The sequence below is a fragment of the Myotis nattereri genome, assembly GCF_964212035.1.
Source record: "Myotis nattereri genome assembly, chromosome: 8".
NCBI classification, from domain to species: Eukaryota; Metazoa; Chordata; class Mammalia; order Chiroptera; family Vespertilionidae; genus Myotis; species Myotis nattereri.
In genome coordinates this window covers 56,191,484-56,209,379 of record NC_138083.1, presented here as the reverse complement: position 1 = coordinate 56,209,379, position 17,896 = coordinate 56,191,484, and positions in this window count along the sequence as shown.

The window sequence follows — 17,896 nt, the reverse complement described above, 5'->3', positions numbered from 1 at the left end:
TACCCGGGAGGCTCACCACTGGGTAGATTACTCTCTACATGCTAAAACTCCTCATTTCCTTCGAGACCTAAAATAAAACCTTTATGAAAGATTGTGTATCTCTAAAGCCTTCTTTCTCCTCAGGGTTCCCAGAGTTTTCTGTTGTAAGCTTTTAGAGCAGGTCACTTTCAGTCTCATACATGATAACTGAGTATCTCTCTTCCCCCAACAACACAATAAACAATTTAAGGAACCAGATATTATTTATTTTTTATCCCCCATACCACCAGTATAAACTTTGCTTTTACTCTTGTCAATATTTAGATGTATGTAGTTTAAAGAGCCAGAGAGTTCCACAGGCTTATTAGAAAAATAGTTACACCCCATTACTTGCCCTCTTATCTAAATTTTTGCTACTTATCTCCATTTATCTAAGCAATACACTTATACTGCTATTTTATGATTCTTCAATTTTAGACATTATGAATACAACTCCATTATGAACAAAAAGGATTTCAGCCCTAGCCGGTTTGGCTCAGTGGATGGAGCATCGGCCTATGGACCAAAAGGTCCTGGGTTCGATCTCGGTTGCAGGCTTCTCCCCAGCCTGGGTCTTGGTCGAGGCTCATGCAGAAGGCAACCAATCTACGTGTTTCTCTATGTGTGATCCCTGTGGGCACCTCTGTCTGGAAGAAAGCTGCCCCCGAGTTCTTGCTCTGATGCCAGACAATCAAGTTCCTCCTTGTATGTGTCTGGGTTCCCCAGAACCTCACCCTGGTGCTGGAGCTCAGAGGAAGCAGGACTTTGTAAGCTCAGTTCATGGTGCCAGCCTTTTAAGAGGAATAGCTAAGTCTCCAACAGCCTCTGTGTCACTGAGCCCCAATCTGCACTGGTTTTTACAGCCCAAAGTTCTTACTGCCCATAGCAACTTCTTTTCCCATCTCTGGGGCCCTGAACTGGGGGTTTGGTGTGGGACTGGGATGATCTCCCTCCCGATTAAAAAAGCAGCCCACGTGGGTGCCGAACCAACCCGTACCGAGCTTTGAACCTCCTACCAGTCTCAGTGTGCTTTCTTCTTCACTTCTCTAGTTTCAGGACTTCCATTCAGCCAGCTTTCCAGTGGTTCTGGAAGATGGTTGTTCTGTATTTTTGTTGTAATTTTGATGTGGTTGTGGGAGGTTGTGAGTACAGGCATTTACCTACGCCATCATCTTCCTTTCTCCTCTAAATCTCTTAACACATTCACGTGCATCAGGCATTCCATCAATTTAATCTACTTAAGAGGCTATCTCTGAGCTTTCTGGTTTAGTCAATTTGGACAAATTGTCATCTATCCTTGGTAGATAGGAATTATCTTGGGATATTTTTTCATCATCATTCTAAGGATTCTGTTGGCCTTTCTATTGTACTGGATCCTTTGTTTCCCATAGCCTATATCAGTGGTCGGCAAACCGCGGCTCTCGAGCCACATGGGGCTCTTTGGCCCCTTGAGTGTGGCTCTTCCACAAAATACCACGTGTGGGCACGCATGTACAGTACAATTGAAACTTCGTGGCCCATGCGCAGAAGTCGGTTTTCGGACTGGGAGAGTCTATTTTGAGTAAGTGGTGTTAGAAGAAGTGGGGGGTGTCATTGGTCGGGCGACAGGAGACACGGTGCGGGGGACCGAGGGATACGCAGCGCGGGGGGTGGGGGGGCGGGGGGGGGGAGGTGCTCGAGATTCATGCACGAGTTGAGTGAGCCAGTCAGCAGTTTCATTGTGCAGTGGTTAGTGCTGGTTGCGTCCACAAATTGTGCGTGGGTGACAAAAATACCTACTCAAAGCATAAAGTTACCTGTATTTTTCTAACCAGCTGCAAATCCTACATTTTCAAGCATGAACCTTATCAAGAGTAAATTGAGAAGTCGTCTTATTGATGAGAACCTGGAATTGTGCCTAAAATTAAAAACAACATACAAACCTGACTTACCCAAACTTTCCAAGGAGATGCAAGGCCATTGTTCACATTAGTGTTTGTCAGTCATTCTCATGATTTAATTTTATGGATATTGTAAGGTAAATTGTAAGGAATTTAATTTTATCAATAAATAATATCGTTATTAAGTATGATATCAAGTTTTACTCAACGTACCTATAGTTTAACTAAGACTTAAAACTTTAAGTTTATTAAGTTGATTTTAGGGAATGTTGTGGAGTGAAAGAAGATGTAGTGTCTAGGATTGAAAAAGCTATGTTGAGATGGTTTGGACATATAGAGAGGATGAACGAAAGGAGATAGACGAAACAAGTGTACAAGTGTGGATGGGAGAGTTGGAAGGGGTCGACCTCAGCGAACGTACCTCAATCAGATTGAGGACGTTTTTAGCAAAGGCCAGCTTAGGAGTACCCTAATTAAGTTAATAACAACGTAACTACCTATATAGTTTAATTTTAAAAAATTTGGCTCTCAAAAGAAATTTCAATCGTTGTACTGTTGATATTTGGCTCTGTTGACTGAGTTTGCTGACCATTAGCCTATATCTTTCTTGTATGTGGTTTACCTCTAAGTTTTGTTAAAACTATTTTTATTGAATTTATTGGGATGACATTGGCTAACAAAATTATATCGGTTTCAGGTATATAATTCTACAATGTATCATCTGTATATTGTATTGTGTATTTACCACCGCAAGTCAAGTCTCCTTCTATCACTATATAGTCCCCTTTTGCCCTCTTCAACCTCTCCCTACCCCACTTCCCTCTGGTAATTACCATACTGTTGTCTGTGTCCACGAGTCTTTTTTTTTTTCTTTGCTTAACCCCTTCATTTTCCCCCAGACCCCCACTCCATCTCCTCTGACAGCTGTCAGTCTATTCTCTGTATCCATGAGTCTGTCTCGCCTGTTAGTTTATTTTGTTCCTTTGATTCCACATATAAGTAAAATCATATGGTCCTTGTCTTCCTTCGACTGGCTTATTTCACTTAACATAATACTTTCTTTTTATAGCTGAGTAGTATTCCATTGTGTATATGTAACACAGATTTCTTTTGACTTTTTTCTTTATTGATTAAGGTATTACATATGTGTCCTTATCCCCCCATTACGCACCCCCCCCCACCCCCGCACTTGTAACGCTGATTTTTTATCCACTCATCTACTGATGGGCACTTGGGCTGCTTCCAGATCTTGGCTATTGTATGTAACACTGCAATGAACATAGGGGTGCATATATTCTTTTGAATTAGTGTTTTAGATTTCTTTGGATACAGTCCCGGAAGTGGAATTGCTGCGTCATAAGGTAGTTCCATTTTTTATTTTTTTGAGTTAACTCCATACTGCTTTCCACAGTGGCTGCACCCATCTCCATTCCTACCAACAATACACTAAGGTTCCCTTTTCTCCACATCCACATCACCGCTTGTTGTTTGCTGATTTACTGATGATGGCCATTCTGACAGGTGTGAGATGATATCTCATTGTGGTTTTAATTTGCATTTCTCTGATGATTAGTGGCATTGAGCATCCTTTCATATGTCTATTAGCCATTGTAGTATGTCCTCTTTAAAAAGTGTCTATTCAGGCCCTAGCTGGTTTGGCTCAGTGAATAGAGCATCCTCCTGTGGAATGAGGGCACACACCTCAGTTGCAGGCTCCTCCCCGGCCCAGGCCCTAATCAAAGTGCCTCTCTGTCTTTCCCTCTCTTTTCCATTTTCTCTAAAAATCAATGGAAAAATATCCTTGGGTGAGGATTAAATAAATAAATGAATGAATAAGATATATGATTTGTATATATTTTTTCCTATTCTGTGAGTTGTTTTTGTACTTGCTTGGTTTTGTCCTTTGAAGTACAAAAGTTTTAAATTTTTATGAATTTGAATTTATCTATTTTTCTATTTGTTGCTTATGTTTTTGGTGTAATCCACCTCCATTTTAAAGGTGGGAAAACTGAGGCTTGAATTTGCCTAATGTCATATAGAATGACTAAATAGAAGAGCTTTTATCAAAGTTTTAAAAATTAAAATATAGTTTACATACATTATATTAGTTTCAGGTCTACAACATAGTGATCTAACATTTATCTATCTTATGATGTGATCGCCATGATAAGTCTAGTAACCATCTGTCACTGTACAAGGTTATCACCATATTATTGACTATATTCCCTAAGTTGTACATTATATGTCCATGACACTTATTTTGTAACTGGAAATTTGTACCTCTTATCCATCCCCTCCCCCCCACCCCTGCTCCTCTGGCAACCATCAGTGTGTTCTCTGTATCTATGAGTCTGTTTCTGTTTTGTTTTGTTTATTTTAGAACCCACATATAAATGAAATCACAAGTATTTGTCTTTCTCTGTCTGACTTATTTCACTTAGCACAATACCCTCTAGTTTCATCCACAGTGTCACAATGGTAGAATTTTATTCTTTTTTATGGCTGAGTAATATTCCATCTATCAATGGACACTTAGGTTGCTTCCATAATTTGACTATTGTAATAATACTGCAATAAATATGGGAGTGCATATCTCTTTTCAAATGAGTATTTTAATTTTCTTCAGATAAATACCCAGATGTGAAGTTGCTGGACCACATGGTAGTTCTATTTTTAACTTTCTGAGGAATCTCCATACTGTTTTCCACAATGGCTGCACCAATTTACAATCCCATGTATGAGGGTCTTCCTTTCTCCTCATCCTCACCAATACTTGTTATTTGTTGACTTTTTGATAATAGCCATTCTGACAGGTGTGAGGGATATCTCATTGTGGTTTTGATTAGCATTTCCCTGATGATTAGTGATGTTAAGCATTTTTTTCCCCATATGTTTGTGGCCATCTGTATGTCTTCTTTTGAGAAAAGTCTATTCAGGTCCTCTGCCCTCTTTTTACTTATTTTATTTCTTAAAATATATTTGTATTGATTTCAGAGAGAAAGGGAGAGGGAGAGATAGATAGATAGAAACATCAATGATGAGAGAGAATCATTGAACGGCTGCTTTCTGCATGCCCCTACTGGGGATTGAACGCACAACCCAGGCTTATGCCCTTGACCAGACTGGAACCCGGGACCCTTCAGTCCACAGGCCGATGCTCTATCCACTGAGCCAAACCAGCTGGGGCCTCTGCCCGCTTTTTAATCAAATAGGGTTTTGTTTGTGTTTTTGATGTTGAATTGTATGAGTTCTTTACATATTTTGGATATTAATCCCTCATTGGATATATCATTTGCAAATATTTTCTCCCATTCAGTAGGTTGTCTTTTTAAAAAATATTTTTTATTGATTTTAGAGAGGGAAAAAGAGGGAGAGAGAGATAGGAACATCAATGATGAGAGAGAATCATTGATCGGCTGCCTCCTGCACACAACCATGTGCCCTGACCGGAAGTGAACTATGTTTTTCTGGTTCATAGGTTGACGCTCAAACACTGAGCCATACTGGCTGGGCTGTCTTTTTGTTTTGTTGATGATTTCCTTCACTGTGCAAACGCTTTTTAGTTTGATGAAGTCCCATTTGTTTACTTTTTCTCTTGTTGCCCTTATCCAGGGAGACATATCTATCTAGCTTTCCCAATATCATTTATTGAAAAGACTGTCATATATATTTTATTGCCTCCTTTGTCATAGATTAATTGACCATATAAGTGTTGTTTTATTTCTGGGGTCTATATATTGTTCCATTGGTCTTATATGTCTGTTTTTGTGCCAATACCATACTGTTTTGATTACTATAGCTTTGTAACTATGTTTTTCTTTGATGATAGATACTATGATTGTAATCATGTGGTTCTTTGTATGTCTATCTCCACCAATACATTTAAACTTGGCAGGCTTGCTCTAGCCGGTTTGGTTTAGTGGATAGAGCGTCAGCCTGCGGACTGAAGGGCGCCTGTTTAGATTCTGGTCAAGGGCACATGCCCGGGTTGCGGGCTTAATCCCCAGTAGGGGGCGTGCAGGAGGCAGCCCATCAATAATCCTCTCTCATCACTGATGTTTCTATCTCTCTCTCCCTCTCCCTTCCTCTCTGAAATCAATACAAATATATTAATAAATAAACTTGACAGGCTTCTTGATTACTTATGCACCATTTTATCCTTAACATCCAATGAAATACCCAGCACTTAGTGACCACTGTGTTTTTATTTGTTCATAAACTATATGCATATAACAAATAACTTTAAAGCTAATAAGCCAAATTATTGGTCTGTCTCTGACAACTGGGAAATGGAATATTGAGCAAATTTAGTGGTCTAAAAAAATAGAGGCCCGGTGCACAAAAGTTTGTGCACTCGGGGGGACGGTGGGGGGTCCCTCAGCCCAGCCTGCGCCCATTTGCAGTCCAGGACCCCTTGGGGGATGTCCACCTGTTGACTTAGGCCCACTCCCCGGGGCATCAGGCCTAAGCTTGCAGTCAGACATCCTTCTGGCAGCCAGGGAGCCCTCGGGGGATGTCCGACTAAAGGCTTAGGCCCCCAAGGGATCGGGCCTAAACCATTAGTTGGACATTCTTAGTGCTGCCACAGAGGTGGGAGAGGCTCCTGCCACCACCTCTGCGCTGGCCAGTCATGAGCCAGCTTCTGGCTGAGTGGCACTCCCCATATGGAAGCACACTGACCACCAGGGGGCAGCTCCTGCATTGAGCGTCTGCCCCCTGGTGGTCAGTGCGCATCGTAGCAACCGGTCATTCTGCCGTTCAGTCAATTTGCATATTAGCCTTTTATTATTATTATATACGATGTCCCTATTTCCCCCTTTTGCTCCCTATACCCAGCTCTTGCCCCCCACTTCTCTCTGGCCATCACCATACTGTTGTCTGTGTCCATGGGTTATGCATATATTTTCTTTGGCTAATCCTTTCTTTAAATTCACTTCTTTAAATTTTTATTTTCAGATAAGTGCTTATAACTGCACTATTATATATTTTCTATTATATCATTTAGAATTAAGATATTTTTTAATTGAACCCTTGTAAATTTTAGCACAATTTAATAAATTATGCTAGAAGCAATTGGGAGATTTTTCATGTAATGCAGATACATTTCAGATAATATTTTATTAATTTTTAATTTTTTAATATTTTAATTTGAAATAATCTCATACATGTAAAAAAAATTATAAAATACTACAGCATATTATATGTACCCTTCACCCAATTTCTTAGGTGTTAATAATTTAAACATAACCATTATACAACTAACAAAATTTGGAATATATTTTTCTTATAATCTCTTTAATGTTACTTAATCCACTTACTTTGTTTTTGTTAATCTTCACCCAAGGATATTTTTCCATTGAATTTTAGAGAGAGTGAAGGGAAAGGGAGAGACACATTGATTGGTTGCCTCCTGCACATGCTTCGATAGGGACTGGGGATCAAGCCAGCAACTGAGGTACATGCCCTTGACTAGAATCAAACCTGGGACCGTTCAGTCCACGGGCTAATGCTCTATCCACTGAGCAAAACAGGCTGCAGCTTAATTCATTTACTTTTAATCTAGATGTGTCTTTATATTTAAAGTGGGTTTTGTTTTTGATTCACCCTCATAATCTGTCTTTTAATTGGTGCATTTATGCCACTGACTTTCAGAGTGCTTACTGATAGAGTTACTGCCATATCTGGTGGCTTCTGGGGTTTGCGGGGCCTGCCAGCACCCCAGGACTGGTAAGGTCCCAGGCGGTAGGCAGTGGGCTTCTGGGGCTTGTGGGGCCGGCCTGCCTGTGGTCCGGAACCGGATGCGGTCCCGGGCGGCAGGCAAGTGGCTTCTGGGGTCACCCATGGGGGCCTGGATGGAGGCTCATGCTGGCGGCTGGTGCTGTCCCGCCCTGCCTGCAGTATGCAAATTAGCCGCCATCTTTGTTGGCAGTTATTTTGCATATCTCGCTGATTAGCCAATGGGAGGTGTAGCAAAGGTATGGTCAATTACCATGTTTGGCTATTATTAGATAGGATGCCTTAGAATAATCAAGAATTGGGGCATCTTAAAGAAGTAAAAAACTTTGTTATCTGAAACTGGAAGGGACAGCCTACTTCCTTTGCCTCAAATCTTGGGCCTTTGTTAATGTTCACCTCCTGTCCCATTGTCTTTGAGAAGTCTCCTTTTATGACTGAAATCCCCAGTACCTTCCTTTTTCAACAAATTTCTGTTGCAGTTAAAGTCCAAGGCCTCCAAGTCAGACTGGATCATATATGCCACCTTGTACTGTTTACAGTTGTTTTCAATGTTAGTCTTGTCCCACCTTTTCTTTAAAAAAAATTTTTTTATTGAATTCAGAGAGGAAGGGAGAGGGAGAGAGAGAAAGAAACATCACTAATGAAAGATAATCATCCTCTTGCATGCCCCCTACTGGCGATCGAGCCTGCAACCTGGGCATGTGCCCTTGACTGGAATCAAACCTGGGACCCTTCAGTCTGCAGGCCGACTCTCTATCCACTGAGCCAAACCAGCTAGGGCTTACCCCACCATTTTGGATTGTAAATCCCTTGAAGGGAGGAACCTTACTCACCATTACACATCTTCCATGACCCCACAGGGCCTATAGCAGCGCTGAGAAGATGGCACCTACACAATGAGCACACATTGATTTGTTTGTGGGCAACAACAATGAGTTAACCTGACCGTACTGGTGCATATCAACCCAAGATGTATATATAACAAAAGTTGCAATTCCTGGGAACAGTGGAAGATTCCACTTTTGGATGCTGGGTTTGTTTAAACCTTTTTAGTACAGCGCTTGTCCTCTAACAAAGTTGCTCTGAATCATCAGTGGCAGGGAGGGATAGGTCTTGCCTGTCTCTAAGGTCTTGCCATAGACAGGCTAAAACACAGAACTACTTTTACTCTGAGATCACCTTTTCTTTAAGAAAGACAATTTAACCAAATGTCAAGAAAGCCACGACACTGGTCATTTGTGAATCATTCAAAAGTATTTATTGAGAATCTATTATGTGTCTAAGGTGACTCAAAAGAAAAGCAAGAATTAGTTCTAGCATACTAAGAGCAGGTAAGTAACAATAGAAGACAGAATTTGATTACATATAGATCAGAGAAGGTAAAAAATCACTGTAAATGTGAGTTTTCAGAGAAGACTTTCTAGGGTAGTGGAAACCCTACTAAAGTTTGAAAACCCTGTTTACAGTGATATTTTTATAGGTAGGTCATCAACAGGGGAGTTACCCTCCCCCACCCCAATAATTTAATTTTTGTCAGATGCCTAGTGACTTGATTTACATAAACCAATTTAAGATTTGGGGAAGAGTGGAGTATGTCGAATTTTTTACCAAGAGTCTAGCTGCAAAAACCAAGATAAGTCTAGATTGTTTCTGACCATAATCACTGATAGTTCAAAGCAAAGTTTCAATAGGAAGAAATAATTGAAATTGATTTTTATTTTTTTTATTTTTATTTTTTTAAATATATTTTATTGATTTTTTACAGAGAGGAAGGGAGAGAGATAGAGAGTTAGAAGCATAGATGAGAGAGAAACATTGATCAGCTGCCTCCTGCATATCTGCTACTGGGGATATGCCCGTAACCCAGGTACATGCCCTTGACCGGAATCGAACCTGGGACCTTTCAGTCCTCAGGCCGAGGGTCTATCCACTGAGCCAAACCGGTTTCGGCTGAAATTGATTTTTAAATTAAAATACTATGTGGCTTACTTACCTATGAATCTCTCTAAAAACATAAAGGACTGTTTCCTAAGCAAATTAGTTTACCTCTGGGCCCTCACTTTCTATACAAATTAGAGTATTGGTTTAGAGCAGTGTTTCCCAAAGAAGTTACGCAAAATGTTAATAAATATTACGCATAAAAGGGCCCCATGATCATGTAAGTTTCAGAAACATTGGGTTAGACAAAGTTATACAGGGTTCTTATCACAGAATTCTCACAGCCTTTCATTCGATTACTTGAATTATGAGTTTTCAAGATGAGAGTAGAACATATATAATTTCCAAACCTTATTTGACTATTGAATACTTTTTTTATTGTTTTATTGCTTAAAGTATTACAAAGAGTATTACATATGTCTCCTTTCCCCCCCCCCCCCCCGCCCTTGACAATCCCCTGGCCTTCCCTACCCCCCAGTGTCTTATGTCCATTGGTTATGCTTATATGCATGCATACAAGCCCTTCGGTTGATCTCTTACTGAATACTTTTTTTTAATGAAACATCATGTAGGACTGTGTTCTGAAAACTAAATATGGGAAATAAGAATGCCTTTTCTGCCTTAAAAAAAACAACAACACTATAATTCTGCATTTGTGCATTAAATGAATATTTATAGATCTAATCATTTTGCTAGTGTTAATATCAGAATTTATACAAACCATATGACTTTTATACACTGCAAACTTAAAGAACAAGTTCATTTTTCCCCCCTCAAGTAACCCAAACGAAATTGCAGTCATAACTAAATCTGTATGACATTAATGCACTGAAATGGTGCCAAGTACATCATTTAAACTCAATAATTTTTCTTTTGGTTTTAATTTTAGTTTCTTGATTCTTTAGTGTTTTCTCCAAAGATACTGCCTTAAAGACAACTTTTTGTGCTTGCATTTGTCCATTAAGTAGGCATTGTGGGAAATTACCTGATTAAAATAATAGTTAAGCCTAAAAAAATTTACTTTTTATTAAATAAGGCCTGGAACTTTATTTAATTATGATTTTACCACTTGATAACTACTGGAGAGATTTTTTTTTTTTTAAGGAGGCCAAAAAAAAAAAAAAGTCACATTTGTTTGTTTGTTTCGAGAATCTGCAAACACTCACTTTTACATTAGAAAAAACTGAGCCTGCAGTAAGATGTCAGAGCCGCCAAGATTTTGTAAGACCCCTGCTGATTGACCCTACCCTTGACCTTAGCTCCAAAGCCCAATTCCATTCTGGCATGATGGTGTAGAGAATTTATTTATTTTAACAGCAGGGAGCCAGAATTCCAGGAATATTCTTGCAAAAAAGCCCCAGGATGTATTTAACAAATCTGAAACTCCACATGACCGGGAGGCCTCCACTAACACACAAAGTGGGTAATAGTGAATGGCTGCTGTCAAAGGCTCCGTCGATTTAGGTCAGCTCTAAGCAGTGGGACCTAGATGAGTATGAAGAGTTTTGTTCGAAATGGACCTTTTTATCATCAAGGGAAAAATGAAAGTAGGTATATTTTAATAGCAGAGATCTTTTGGTAAAAGCGGGTGGGGGGTTTCCTGTAAGAATTCAGGTAATATTTATCAAAGCAGGGAGGCAGTCTTAGGGCCAATTCTCCATTTTATCTGCCTGCTTCTATCTGTTAATTCCCATTTTCTCTCATGAATCCTACTAAATTTTACTATAGGATTGTAAAGTACAATTTACTATGCATTTTTACTTTTAAAAATCTTTAATTTTTATTTGAATTGAATAACATGCTATTTAAACATTTGTAAAATGCTAAGAGTACAAAAAGGGAAAAATGTACCTATGTAATGGTATACAAATACAGCTATTAACAATTTAATAAATATTCTTTCATTTTTTGGGGGGGGAGGACAGTCTCTTTTTATATATTTGGACTAATTTTCATATAAAATTTTCTCATGGTTTTATTTTTTTTAATTAAATCTTTATTGTTCAGATTATTACATTAGTTGCTCTTTTTTCCCACCATAACTCCCCTCCACCCAGTTCCCACCCCACCCTCCGCCCTCACTCCCCACCCACTGTCCTCATCCATAGGTGCACGATTATTGTCCAATCTCTTCCCTCACCCCACACCCCTTTCCCCACCACCATGAATAGTCAGTCCATTCCCTTTCTATGTCCCTGATTCTATTACGATCGCCAGTTCATACTGTTCATCAGATTATTTATTCCCTTGATTTTTAGATTCACTTGTTGATAGATGTGTATTTGTTGTTCATAATTTGTATCTTTACCTTTTTCTTCTTCTTCCTCTTCTTAAAGGATACCTTTCAGCATTTCATATAATACTGGTTTGGTGGTGATGAATTCTCATGGTTTTAAAATACATTACTTTATTATAAGAATTTTCCCTATTTAAATAATTTTTCCTAAGATTTTATTATAAAAGTTTGAAGCATAAGAAGAGTTGCAAAGTATAATGTAAACATCTGCATTCTTTTTGTTGTTGTTAATCCTCACCTGAGAATACTTTTCCATTGATTTTTTTTTGGAGAGAGTGGAAGAGTGAGGGAGAGATATATAGAGAGAAACATCGATTGGTTGCCTCCCGCATATGCCCCTACCAGGGCTGGGGACTGAGCCTACAACTGAGATACATGCCCTTGACCAGAATCGAACCTGAGACCCCTCAGTATGAGGGCCGATGCTCTATCCACTGAGCCAAACTGACTAGGGCTCAGCTGCCTTCTTAGAATCAGGTAGATCAGACAATTATTAGGTAACTGACCCTAGAAAAAATATTAAACCTCTCTAAGGCTGTTGCCTCATCTATCAAGAAAAGAGAGTATTACTTATCTTATGTAGGGTAACCATGAGAATTAAATAGCATGTATGCAATCTATCTGTAGTTCACAAATGGAAGATTTCCCAAGACAATCGTTACATAAAAAATTCAGTAAAAAAAAAAAAAAAAATCCCTTGGAGGATTTTCATTAGGGGAGAGACATGATCAGATCTAGATTTTAACTGGCTTAATCTTGTAGAAATATGTGTGGTGGATAAGAGTAAGGGAGGGAAAAAATAGAGAGAGGTAGATTTGATTCAATTTAACAGACATTAACTGAGTATAAATGAACAGCAAAGCACTATGCTAGATGCCTTGGGAATATAGAGCAGTGAAATCTTGGCAGTTACCAAAACGACTTGTAATGGGTAAAGCAATACAATGTAAGAGAGCTATAAAACTGAGTAAAACTCATCTATCCATCCATCCATCCATCCATCCATCCACTGAATATTCCTTTTGCTCTTCTATGCCAGTCACAGTTCTAAGCGCTGAAGATAAAGCCCAGAAAGACAAAAGATTTGCCCATATGTAGCCCATGTTCTAGTGGAGAAAATAGATAATCTTATATAATAAAACCCTAATATGCAAATTGACCAAACTGCGGAATGACCCGGGGAATGACCAGTCACTATGATGTGCACTGACCACCAGGGGGCAGACACTTAATGCAGGAGCTGCCCCTGTGGCCAGTGTGCTCCCACATGGGGAGCACAGCTCAGCCAGAAGCTGGGCAAGCGCAGTGGCGGTGGCGGGAGCCTCTCCCACCTCCAAGGCAGGGTTAAGGAGCAGTGAGCAGGGGGGCAGTAAGGAGTGAGGGGTCCCGGACCTCTAGTATACAAATAAGTGAATAATAATATATGGATGGTAATAAATACCTTGAAGAAAAATAAAGCGTTATAAAAAATTAAGCAGTGTAAACCAGTGATGAGGGTGTTATTTTTTATTTCTATAAGAGAAAGTTTATTTCACCATAGCTAGTTTGGCTCAATGGACAGAGTGTTGGCCTGTGGACTGAAGAGTCCCAGGTTCCATTCTGGTCAAGGGCACATGTCTGGGTTTCGGGCTTGACCCCCAGTAGGGGGCGTGCAGGAGGCAGCCAATCAATGATTCCCTCTCACCATTGATGTTTCTATCTCTCTCTCCCTCTCCCTTCTTCTCTGAAATCAATAAAAATATATTTAAAAAAAACACACACAAAAAGAAAGAGAAAGTTTATTTAGAAAGTCAGAGGTGGCTTGCTCCTCTTTGCTCCCCTCCTCCCCCCCCCCAACACTCTAACCTCTGGCTCCCGAAAATTGAAAGTTTTCTCTTGGTTTCCATCATTCCTCCATGCTCCTCTGGGGCCTGGGGCCTGGGCGTTAAAATTTGAAATGCATCCCTAGCTGAGTCATGACGAGCGGGGAGGGGCGGGGGGAGGAGCGGGGGGAGATTATGGAGGAGTCCGAGACTATTATCTATCACTGCCAATTTCTTACTGTCCTTCTTTGTTCCTTTGTTAATAACCACAGAGGGAGGAAGACATTTTTCTCCTACCCTTCTAGGTTCTTTCTGCTGGCCTGATGACTGAATCGACATGAGGGAGATTCATGAGAGAAAATAAATAATCAGGCCCTAGATGATTTGGCTCAGTGGCTAGAGTGTCGGACTGCGGACTGAAAGGTCCCAGGTTCAATTCCAGTCAAGGGCACATGCCTGGGTTGCGGGCTCGATCCCCAGTTGTGGGTGTGCTGGAGGCAGCCAATCAATGATTCTCTCTCATCATTGATGTTTCTATCTCTCACCCTCTCCCTTCTTCTCTGAAATCAATAAAAATATATTTTAAAAGAAATACTCAGCCTTAATACAGAGGACCACCCCCGCACCAACCCCCATGTCCCCCACTCCCATGAGAGACAATGTTCTGGAGCCCGGGGTCCTATCGGCGAACATAGGTATCCTCGGTCCCTGCGACAGGGTACTCCCAGGTTTGATGCCTCGATCCTTATGAGTGTCACAGCATAGCCAAAAGCTAGGAAAATTCCTGGGCAAGTGGAACAGAGAAACTGAGACAAGAAAATGACACGAGGCCAAACAGTTTGGGCAGCTTGCGGCCAGCTCGCGGCAAGACCTTAACTTCCCTGACCAAGGACACTCAAGTTAAAAAAAAAAAAAAAAAAAAAAAAGGCCTAGCTGGTTTGGCTCAGTGGCTAGAGCAGGGGTGGGCAAACTTTTTGACTCGAGGGCCACAGTGGGTTCTTAAACTGGACTCAGAAGAAGGAGCTGCGGCCGTGTTTCCCGACTTGCCATGTTAACACTGCTGCTGGTGAAGGAGCGGAGGGGAGAGCAAGAGAACCCTCTGCTCTTTCGGCTCCTCGGGCCGGATAGAACAGTCCAACGGGCTGGATCCGGCCTGCGGGCCATAGTTTGCCCACGGCTGGGCTAGAGCAACGGCCTGGGGACTGAAGGGTCCCAGGTTCGATTCCGGTCAAGGGCACATGCCCAGGTTTCAGGCTCGGTCCCCAATGGGGGGTGTGCAGTAGGCAGCCAATCAATGATTCTTTCTCATCATTGATGTCTCTCTCTCTCTCTCTCCCTCTCTCCCCCACCTTCCTCTCTGAAATCAATAAAAATATATTTTTTTTAAAAAAAGAAAGTCACAGAAATTCAAGAAATGAACAATAGAAGAAATGGGCTCAGGAAAAAAGTTAAAGAGGCAAAAGAAAGGCCCTTGGAGTTTAGGAAAGAGAGAGATAAGGAAAAGGTGCCTGGGGGAAGTGGGTGGGGAAAAGCGCTTTGTAGAGGGTATTATTTTAGATAGTCTCTCTAAGAAAGTGCTGTTTAAACTGAGAATTGAAAGGGATTAGAACCACAAGAAGTAAAGTGTGTTACTTTCTGAGTGAACAGATTTCTGGGTAGAGTCAACTGGAATGGCAAAGATCCTGAGGCAGGAATGGGCTGGCAGGAATGGGAATGTGTGTACTTGGAGAGTGTGATTGGAGCTAAGGTAGAAAGAAAGAATGTGGTAGGACATCAGGTAGGAGAGGGAGGCTGGACTCAGGTAGGGCCATGTCGGCCTTGGTCCTACCAAGGTGATTGGCTTTTATTCTGAGTAACACAGGAAAGCCAACTGGGGTTTTTGATAGGGGAGTGATGTGATGTCTCAGATTTTAAAAGGTGACGGTAGCTTTGACTACTTTGTGGAGTATAGACTGGGGCGCAGGTGGGGGTGGGGTGGGGTGGAGTGGGGTGGAGTTTGGGGGGAAGCTGATGAGTGGAAACTGGGATGCTATTGCTATTGTCTAGAGTAGACTCTAAACTCAAGTCTCAGAATAAAGTGGCAACAGTGCAGGAATTAGAAGTGGTCAGACTTATTATTAAGGCAGAGTCAAGATTTCTTGATGGATTCAGTGTGGGGTGTGAAAGAATAAGGTGAATCAAGGATGAATTCAGTTTTTGGCACGGAGTGATATGAGTGCTTTAGTTAACAGAAAAATAAGCAAAGTGTTATGGTAGCACATTGGACAAGCAATTACTTTTGACTGAAGTTATCGAGAGAAATAGATGAGCTCTGAAGGTTGAATAGCCTTGTTGCACTTAATGGGCACCTAGGGTGCAAACTTAGGGAGGGCCTCACTCTCAGGGTGGTGGAATCTCAGGGTTGGCACTGCAGAATAAATGCTTCCTTACATTTTGCATCCTAGGGGTCTTGTTTATCCCACCCCTAGTATCGGCTATGAACATTTAGGCTGAAAAATGACAGGAACAAAGAACATAGAAGAGGCCCACTAAGAGATTTCTGGAATTCTTTGGAGAAGTTAAAGGTATTGGGAAACCAGAGATGCTCCCTATCCTCTCCATTTATTTATTTATTTATTTACTTACTTACTTACTTACTTATTTATTTTGACAGGCCCCAAGGGCAGCCTTCTTGTCTTTCTTTTTTATGTTGACATTGTCTTTTCATCCTTCGGTCATTTCCATCCCCCCCCCAACCCCCCCCCCCCCGCCACCCCAAGACTGTTGGTAAAGAGAAGCATGGTTTTTGTAAATTCCTTCTTCTTCAAATGCCCAAAAGAAAACAATCTGGCCCTTATGTCTTATGGTGTTTACCATTATTCACTAAAGACTCTAATAAACATAGAAAAACTACAGTTATGAAGTTCCTAATATCCAAAATATAGAGTACTCATACAACTTAATAGCAAAAAAACCCCAAATAATCCAATTAGAAAATGGGCAGTGGTTCTCAATAGACATTTTCTCAAAGAGGACATATATAGATAGCCAACAGGTATATGACAAAGCTGCTTAACATCTCTAATCATCAGGGAAATGCAAATCAAAACCAGATAAGATATCACCTCCACCTGTTAGGATGGTTATTATAAAGAAGATAAGAGACCACAAATGCTGATGAAGATGTGGGGAAAAAAGGAACCTTTGTGCACTATCAGTGGCAATGTAAATTGGTGCAGCCACTATGGAAAACAATATGAAAGCTACTCAAAAAATAAAAAATAGGACTACCTTATGATATAGCAATTGCACTTCTGGGTATTTATACAAAAACAATAAAAGCACTGCCTCAAAAAGATATACACTCCCATGTTCACTGCAGCATTATTTATAATAGCCACGATATGAATATAAACTAAGTGTCCATTGATGAATGAATGGATAAAGAAAATGTGGTGTGTGTGTGCATGTGTATGAATATTATCCAGCCATCAAAAGGAATGTAATTTTGCCATTTGTGACAGCATGAATGGACCTTAATGGCATTACACTAAGTGAAATAAGTCAAATAGAGAAAATCAAATAGTGCATGATTCATTTATATGTGCAATCTTAAAAGAAAACACCAAGCTCATATATACAGAGAGTAGATTGATAGTTGCTAAAGGCAGGGTGGGGAGGGATGCATAAAAGGGGTGAAGGGAGTTAAAAGGTACAAATTTCCCTCTGAGATTCGTTAGACTGTTTCATGTTTCCATGCCTCAGTTGGAAGATAACTGGCCGAAACGGCCCCGGTGAAGTTGGAATGGCTCCGGGGAGGTTGAGACGGCCCGGTGAGGTCGAGACGGCCCCGGTGAGGTCGGGGACGGCCCTGGTGAGGTTGAAACAGCCCCAGTGATGCCAAGAGGACCCTGGTGAGGACGGGACGGCCCCGGTGAGGTTGGGACAGATAATGGGGACCAGTATAGACTGATGAACAGGGGTAGATGCAGAGGCACAGCAGCATTGAACAGACTGTCAAACTACAGTGGGAAGCCTGGGGAGGGTTTTGGGGGGGGGGGCTTAAGAGATCAACTGAAGGACTTATATGCATGCATATAAGAATAACCAATGGACACAAGACACTAGGGCGTAGGGGCCGGGGGAATATCAAGAGGGGGAAAAAGGAGACATATGTAATACTCTTTGTAATACTTCAAGAAATAAAAATTATTTTTTTAAAAAAGAAGATAACTAAGTCATGGGGA